The sequence below is a fragment of the Hoplias malabaricus genome, chromosome X1 (assembly GCF_029633855.1).
Source record: "Hoplias malabaricus isolate fHopMal1 chromosome X1, fHopMal1.hap1, whole genome shotgun sequence".
Taxonomy (NCBI): domain Eukaryota; kingdom Metazoa; phylum Chordata; class Actinopteri; order Characiformes; family Erythrinidae; genus Hoplias; species Hoplias malabaricus.
The window spans coordinates 2,648,172-2,658,066 of NC_089818.1; positions in this window are offsets into that span (position 1 = coordinate 2,648,172).

Genomic DNA, 9,895 nt, shown 5'->3' on the forward strand with positions numbered 1-9,895 from the left:
TTCCCCCCTCCCATATACTAATGTGCCACAAACAGGAAGTTAATATCACCAACCATTCCCATTTTATTAAGGTGTATCTATATAAATGGCCCACCCTGTATTTAATTAATACTTTGATTATTAATTGTGATTTATAATCATAGTTCAACCTTAGTTGCTCTTTCAGTTAGCATGCTAGTTTAGTGATAGCTAGCCAGTAAAGTAGAATTTAAATGTCATCCATATCCCCTTGCGATTAATAATAATTATAAACATATGTCCATACGGCTGTGTCATATAGCTTCAGGGACCTGGAGGATGTGGGTTCAAGTCCCGCTCCTGGTGACTGTCTGTGAGGAGTTTGGTTTGTTCTCCCCGTGTCCAGGTGGGTTTCCTCTAGGTGCTCTGGTTTTCTCCCGCTGTCCAAAAACACATGTTAGTAAGTGGATTGGTGACTCAAAATATATTCGTGGGTGTGTGTGTGAGTGAATGTATGTTGTGCCCAATGATTCCGGGTAGGCTCAGGACCCACCGCGACTCTGAACTGGATAAGCAGTTACAGGCAATGAATGAATGATATTATAATTTTACACAAGATAAGATGTAAAATATCCTATGCCAATACATTAGAGCTTCACATAGGGCCCACCACACCCTCTTCCTATCTGCAGTCACCAAAATTCCTGTTGAATCCTAAACCTCAACACTATGGTTGTTGTGACCGTTTATGATCGGATCAGCAACCAGCTGTCCGTAACAATTACAGTTACTCATTGGGCCCACTAGCTCTTCACAGGGGTCATCAGGTAGGCACCTCCTCTCTTTGGTGTTTTCCTGAATTAAGCCCACAACCTCCAGAAGGCTCAACAGTGAAGTTTGGTGTCCCAGACCCACCCCAATCCAAGCCAGTTTTACAATCCTACCTTACCCTTTACCATCAACAACCGTAAATCCACACTGGCCTCCCTGGTGACTAAGGCTGTACCTAGCCCCACTGACACTGTTAATGCGTGCTCAGCGCCACCAGTTCCATGTAAACTTTACATGCAACATCACCAACAATCCCAATAGCATCTCTACAGTGCATTTCCCCATGTAATCTGTGCTCTCCTTATCCACAACCACTTTCAGCTGTTTCTGATAACTCTTTCACAGCTGCTCTTATTTCCCCGCCCCTGATGCAGAACTGCTCAAGCAGGGATGTAGACGTTTTGGCTACAAATCCCCTAACACCTATCTCCACCGATCTTACATGTGCGTGCCATTCATGTTCCCTCACCTCAGCCACCAAGTCTGCATACTTCGGCTTCTTCCTTTCGAATGTTTCATCTACTGCATCTTCAAATGGAACTGTTAACTCTATGAAATAAACTATCCATTTACTTTCAGAATAGCACACCATGTCTGGCCTCAGTGTAGTTAACGCAATGCACTTTGGGACCTGCAGCTTTTATCCATCAGCAATTTCTAATCTTGTGCTTCACCCCATTTACCAATACTTGTAGTCTGCACATGTTCTCGAAAAACATTCCCCCCTTACACACAAACCTAACTATTTTATTACTACAGCTACTCGTCAATACATTAACCTCTAGTTGTTTGCTGTCCAAAAAACATGCTAAAACCCTTAGCACATGATTATGTCTCCATGTATACCGACCCTGTGACAAACTAACTTTACAAGCTGATAGAATATGCTTCAGTGTGCCAACCCCTGTACATAATCCACAACTAGGGTCTTCACCTATCCACTGTCCAAGATTTTGCAGTGTTAGAAGCACGTCATAAGTTGCTCCCAGCAAAAACTTAATATGAAATCACCCACAATTCTTGCCAAGAAATCTTCCGCTTCTCTGGTGTGGTGGAAAAATCATGACAGAAAATAAGACAGCTCTTTGAGTCTCTGAGTCGGCATCAAGTGAGACAGCATTTATTAATTAACGTGAGAGAGGGACGTGCGCGCAACGCTGTTTTTCACCTCTCTGCTGACCATTTTTGATCAGCGTCTTTTTATACATGGAAAACCCTTTGAAGTACACCATCTGTTCGCTCTTTTACATTTCAGTCATCTTTCGCTGTGTCCTGTTCCCAAAACTCAGAGTTTCCCACCATTTGTTTCCCCCATCTCCCACCTCCCATCTCCCCCACACCTTTCCAGACGTGGCCTGTGCCTCCCCCTCTATCTCCTTGGTCTGGAGACAAAGGGAGGTGTCAATATGTTATTTGAAACACACACAAGTCTGCGGTCTCACACAGAGAATTAGGAATAAAACAATTTCAGTTTACACAAACATGCGTGGCCATTGCTGATTAAATATTAAATATCTCTATTGATTATGAATCATTTATATAAACAAATTTCCATCACAATTCCCTCCTTTGATTCTTAATCAATCATTTTTACAGATTATCTTCATCAAACAAATGTTCCAGCCCCAGGTCTTTATCTACTTCATCAGGTCCTTTGTGATCTGCACGAGCTGGTATCTCGCTTGAACATGATGAGACAAAGTTTCGTTCACGTTCTCGTCCTTTTGGGGTACTCTTAAGGTTGTTGTTTCTTCAGGTGAGGTTGGAGCGTTCTTGCAGTGAGTATGATGCACCCGCGTCCCTCATCCTGCCACTTTCACGGCCGTGTGGGTCACTAGGAGCACCTGGTGTGGTCCAGTCCACTTGGGTTGGTTCCACCTTTGTCTGCTGAGGTCTCGTATCAGCACCCAGTCACCTGGCTTGTGGTCGTGGAAGGGCTGGTCGGCTGGTTGCGGCAGCACTGCTTTCACCTGCTTAGATATGGACAGAATCATCTCGAGACGCAATACATTGTGAGAGAGTGGGTCAAGCAACTGATTATCAAGTGGAGGTGGACCTAACCCCGTGTTGGGAGACCTGCCAAACACTATCTCAAAGGCACTAAGACCAGATATTTTCTGTGGTCTGGTTCTGCTTTGCCAGAGGACCAGAGGGAGGCACTTGACCCAATTAAGGCCTGTTTGTTGTGTCATTTTGCAAGATCATTTTTTTTTTTTTGGTTCCATTAACCCTTTCTATTGCCCCAGCATCGGCGGTACCCATTTCTAGGTACTTAGTTAGACTAATTAGGCCTGTATGTACAAATGGAGTGCCATTATCACTCGAGACGCGTTGTGGCAGGTCCCATCTGGGGATTATTTCTCCGAGGAATGTTTTGGCTACTGCCTCGCCATCTTGAATACCTGTGGAGAAAGCTTCAACCCATTTACTGAACATGCATACACAGACCAGGAGAAACCGCTTCCCTTCTGCTGGTGTTAGTTCCACAAAATCAATCTGCCAATGGAATGGCTCTGTCGCTGGGGGGTGACCTATAGGTTGTTGTGACAGTGGTTGTTTGTGCCTGTGTGTGTTTTGTGCACACGTGAGGCATGCTGAACAAAACTTTTGGGTGAATGTAGAGAGTATGGGTGCATAACAATGCCTGGCTATCATATTTTATCATTCCCTCCTTTTGCTCATGTGACTCATGTTGACTCATGTTGACTCGTGTGATATAAATTTATTAATCAAAATGTGATATATATTATATTCTCAGTTATAACATGTTCTAAAACATGTTAAATCAGATCTTATATTAAACTAATTGGTTGGCTCGAATCAATAAGGACTCAATTCATATCAATAACTGGTAACCATTAATCAAACTGGGGATAAGATGAATCTCATTGTTAATAATAATTTTAAAATCTCAAATATTTAGAATAAAAGTCAATCAAAACATCACCAAACTCAACAAATTCGATAATAATTAATGAATCAATTTCAACAAGTTGAAATTTGAAACAAAGTATCATAAACTTAAATGAAACAAATGCAAGGTTCAAGTGAATCAAACTGTCACCTCAATGAATCAACTCAGTGATTCAATCTGGATCAAACCTATGACTCAAATGTAAGGTTCAAATGAATCAAATTGTCACCTCATTGAATCAACTCAGTGATTCAATCTGAATCAAACCAATGACTCAACCGAATCACCTAATCAAATGAATCCCGCTTTTTTGTCCCGCAATGGCCTCTATGCGGCAAAATAGGGGATTTTTTTTTTTTTTTTAATTTATATAGACATGTTTGCATACAGTCTATATAAATAAATCTATACGTCATGCTAAATGCATATATATATATATATATATATATATATATATATATATCTCCTCTCCACCGCCCATCACTTCTTGCAGTGTGCTGTTTCTGGCTTTTCTTCCTCCTGAGCATATTACTCCGGGCAGTCTCTGACAAAATGTCCCTGTTTGCCACAATTGTAGCACCGATTCACCCATGTATCTCTCCGAAACACGTTTGGCTGGAAAACTGGCCCATTGCCTGCAAATCCTCTTCCTCTGTTTTGCCCTCGACCCCTCCTTTGTCCTCTTCCTCTGTCTCCTTCACGTGAAACGTTGGGGGCGGGGGCACAACTTGCTTGTACCATCGTCAATTTGCTGTTTTCCGTCGTCAACTTGCTTTTACCATCATCAACTTGCTTTTACCATCATCGACTTGCTTGAACCAAAGTGTCTACCCGCTTTCTTTCTTTCTTTTTTCCTTATCTCGTTCTCAGTCGGGTGACATGACTTGCAAAAATCCTCAAATTCTTCTCTGAACTTCCGTCCTCCTACTTGTAGGGGGTCGGACAGATCAGAGGTAACTCTATCATGTCCTTTTCAGTCCAGTATCCGATTCCCTCCTGCTCTCTGTCCAACACTTCGATTTCCTGCTGCAGATTGACATAGTGGCCGGGTGCTGGATGCGGATCCACTGAGGCCTGGTGTTCCGGTGGGTGGAGGTGGTTGCATTGCCACTTGCTCAGGTGCTGCTGCAGCTTGGTTGTTCTCTGGTGTGGTTCTTTTGGGCGGGGCGGCATCGAGGTCAGGATCGGTTGGAAAAAGGAACACTGAGACACTGGTTTGGTTTTGCCCCCTTCCCTTTTTTTTTTTTTTTTTTTCAAATATTTAATCACCGCTTGTGGGCACCCCACAGGTACTTTTTTCTTTTCTTTTGCATAGTGTTTAATCACCACTCGTGGGCACCTCACGGGTGGTTGTTTCACCCTGTCCTTGATCTCATTTAAATATTTCACACTGAGGTTCCCAGTAGTCAGGAATCCGAAATATCTTATCCGCAATGGGACATATGTTACACTATCAGTGCCACAATCCTAGCTCATCTGACTAAAAAGAGTCGCAGTGTGAATCTTATAATATATATATATATATATATATATATAGTATAATTAAAAACAAAAAATTGTTAACTGGGATCCCATCTTGCTCTCTTACTTGATTTAGTGACTCAGATAAATTTAGCCCCAACAACAATGTCTCACCTCCCTTTATCTATTTATTCACTTAGGTAACCTGTACCTAACACTAGCACTCCTTCACACGGTCCAGACCTGTTACTCTAAAAGTACGTCTAACAATTAGAGGCCTTGATATGAGCAGGCTACTCTTTTCCTTTTGTTACCCTAGTGATACGTCTACCACCAGAGGCCTCACTATGACCAGGCTAGTCTTTTACTCCAGTGATAATAATTTTTATCACTAGAGGCCTCGCTATGAGCAGGCTACTCTTTTACTCTGGTGATATATTTTACCACCAGAGGCCTCGCTATGACCAGGCTAGTCATCACACGTTACACCGTCATGTAACTACACTTATTTCAGGACAGAGTGCTTAAAGGGAGGTGGAGGGGAATAGTTTAAACTATAATTAATCTCGAATAATTAGACTGTCACTCGCCACCAATGTTTGTAGATGAGGCTTGGATTGTTAGCGAAGGGATGATCAGTCACACGCACCCCCGCGATACTATTTTTTTCTTGCTCCCTGCTTTTGGGTCCAGTCTCTGCCGGAGAGCGTCCTCGGTCCGTGTTCACTGCTCCTCTCTCCGCCACAATCCGTTGCTCATCCTGCCGACTACGCCAAATTGTGGTGGAAAAATCATGACAGAAAATAAGACAGCTCTTTGAGTCTCTGAGTCGGCATCAAGTGAGACAGCATTTATTAATTAACGTGAGAGAGGGACGTGCGCGCAACGCTGTTTTTCACCTTTCTGCTGACCATTTTTGATCAGCGTATTTTTATACATGGAAAAAAACAATTTCAGTTTACACAAACATGCGTGGCCATTGCTGATTAAATATCTCTATTGATTATGAATCATTTATATAAACAAATTTCCATCACACTGGATTCTCCCATCAAAGCCACTGGCCTTGTTTTGCCTGTGATGCTGCTTTTGCACACCATGCTTCCTCTTCCTGCTCGCAAATTAAACTAGTTATCATTTGTCTTCTCTCTGGTGATGTGGCCTCACTAAAAGCTTTCCAAGAATCACCTGGCCCAAGGCCTGCTCTTCCGCATTTTACTTGGCCAATCACATCCCTTAGCTCTAATGAGCTCCTGGCTACCTGCACGGCCACTTTTGGATTCCACTTCCTACCTGTTTTAGTGACTGGCTCCACTGCTATTACCACTGCATCTTTCGATCCTGACAAAATCATCTCATGACTCACCTTTGCACGTTTAAATTCCTCAGCTTAACTTGTGAATGATAATCCCAGCACCCCTCTCTCATACCATGTGACACTACTTAAACACTGTGGCACCCCTAGCCACTTCCTTATGGCCTTCATAAACTGTCAATGGCCACCTAATACAAGGCAGTAAGCCAAACTGCAGACACCAAAATTTCAAATTCCCTGGCAAACACGATCTATCAATGCTATTAACAGCCTTCACCAGTTCAGCTTTTAGTCCAACAGCTGTTCGGTATTGATGGGCTCTGCACTATACAATTTATGTAAACTTCACTGGTCTCTCCAGTACTGTAGCAATCATTTCTCCTTCCATCAAAAATTTTCTAAGAATTTGTACATCCAGACATTATACCCATTTCTAATCACTGCTTTGATGTAACAAATTCCCCTGTACTAAAGCAAAACTGTATTTTCTCAAAGTATGCTTTAACTAGCCTATTAACCTTATCTGGCACCTGGAAAAATTCAAAAGCTTTCTACATGTGTTTATGTGGCACTGAGCCAAATGCATTAGCTAAATCTACTACTAAAGTTACTAGATTCACACTGTAATATACCATGAAAAATTGTTTATTGTACTATGATAATTTGTTTATTACCAGTATTGATAAAATGCAACCCAAGGGGGGATGCGACTCTCTTGCATGTTTTCCTTTCGTCATGGACTGCCTTTAAGACATGGATGGCATCACACACAGCAAAGAACATGGAAAAGAAAAGCAAGACTGATAAGACCAATCTCGATCCATGGAAAATAATTTTTTAATGTTATTTATTACTTTGGATATTACAAAAACAAACAACTTTTTGTGACTTTTCAACGACAGACAACCCCTCTTTTCACACTTTTATTTGACCTTTATGAGTCATTGTAACTGATTGCAATCTTAGTCGCAAAATACACTCATCTTCTCTCAAAACATGTTACATTAAAAATACTCATGAAGCCAGTTTAGGTAGTTAAGTAGTGTTTCACAACAGGAATTAATTATTGTTACATTTTCCCCACATCAATTTACCCTGTTTTCCCATAAGTATGTTTTATTTGTTTTCACAAAATGCAAAGGAATGTGGCTTAACCGTGGGTGGGAAGTTGCCACTAAACTAATGCTATGTGTTCTTATGTGTTCTAAAATTTCATATTGCTACATTTTGTTACCTGTTTGCACGTTGACACGTCAGTAAGGTTTTGATAGAACTGGTGGGGGTGTGTTGTAGTGTGTTGTGGGGGTTAATGGCGTTATAGGCTGTAGCTGATCTGTGATTCATATGATTTGACGTGTGTTAATCGGTGTGTTAATGTGTGAATAATTCCGAAACCTTAACTACAACAGTGTTGAACACAGTTTTACAGCCACTGGGACTGTTTAAAATAATTCCCTAAACCTTGACACAGAATTACAGTGAAAAGATGCATACAACATATTTATGCGTCATGTAAAGAGAGTATGTGAAAAAACCTGTTACGTTATGTAGGCATAAAGTGCCATGAGACCCATATTAGATGGATTGTTCAGTTTTGATAAAAGTAAAATTACACAAACCCAAATATTTTTGACTAACCAAGATGTGATACCAGTTTTAACAGAAACCTGCCAATTATTTTTCAGCTATCACCCACAAATTTAAAACTTGCCCCACTCAGAATCATGAACAAAAACTGGGAGAGTAAATGAGCAAATGTACAGAGATCAACATTCTTCCTGACAACCTTGTTGGTTGATGATGCCACACCAGAGAAAGAGAGCAGGCTTACCTCCAAAATGATGGGGAGAAAAAGAACATAGACAAGGTATTCAAGAATGGAAAATACAATCTCACTCCGGAGAAAAGTAGTAGTCAGGGAGCCGGTTCTTGTCTGTTGTGAAGAAGTCTCTTTTTTGGGAGAGTATGTAAATGTTAATTTAGATTTACTTGTGTGATATTAAGTGCAAATTTAACACTTTGGATAGTGGAATGTAATATTCAATCAATACTGTAAATGTGTTCTTCGTTTTGTCTCTCTATCTTTCTCTCTCTTTCTGTCTTCTTCTCTAACGCCTCTTCAGGTTTTAGCTGAGTGCCAAAGAGATCTCCTGTATGGATCTGAAAAAAAAAATCCTCCTTTACAACATCTCTTGATACACATATAGCCATACTAATCAAAATGTACAGTGTACAGACCAGAGACAAGATAATAATTCTTAGACAATTTGATGATCAGGTGATTATGGGTAGATGTAATTCAGTATAGTTAGACCTGGAATATCTTTATGAACAAAACTGTTAATAAAACATTGTTTGCAGATTATACTGAAAATAAATACACGATTATAAAAGGCTATACATAATTTGTAAAAATATTCATTAAATATCCAACAATGCTGGACACAAGCTCTTCAGGATCTGAGGTGAATATCCTTGGTTTACAGTAAACAGTTGTTGTTTACTTCTAGCTATTAAACAACAGAGTTGTACTGTTATTCTGTAGTTGTGCACTTAATATATGATTCTCTTCCATCTTGTAAACAACAGACACAGAAGGTCTACAGCTCTAAGGGGACTGCCACTGAATGTAAGGGAGTGTGAACCAGTATTAATAACCTGCCTGGTGAGTTTTCAGACATATTTGATAGTTTTTAGGTAGTATAAACCCACAGGACTGAATTTTGGATGACGCAAAAATGAATGATTCCTTTTATATTCCTTTAGCCTTTTAGACTTAACAACTAAATATAACTTCAAATAAATCATTTTCTGAGGCTGTCTTTGACTTAGTGTTAGGGTTATTCCACTTCCACTGTGCTAAGGCAAGAGCTGCTGTTGTTAGAACTGGGTTTGGGCCTGCAGTTGGGGAATGGGCCTGCATAGATTCTTGTTACCACTTCATTGGTCTCACAATGTACTTTCTTAACAAAGCTCCAAACACATAATGTCATTCTCAGTTTCATCGTGAATTGGTTTTCCAGATGCTGTTACATGACAACAAGTTAGGGAATTTATACTAGAAAAAATGGTCGAAACCAAAGGTAATGTAAGATACGTGGTGATATAGTAATTACATTTGTGTATATTATTTATAAACAAATAGAGTACTGTTTCTTAAAAACTTTATTTTAACCAATCTGGCAACCCAGTGCCGTCTACGCTGACTGAACAAACCCGTTTTAATAAAAGTCTTCGTCGTGGCTTGAATTAAAATTTAAAACAGGCTTTAATCGCTATTAAACAATCACAGTACTTCTGAAATTAAATGTTAATCCACAGATTGCTGAACTGCTTAGAAACCATTCAGCTATAAACTCGAAACACGGTTCTTGTTTGAATTTTCCGTTCCACCTTAAGAGCCATTGCAGTTGCGG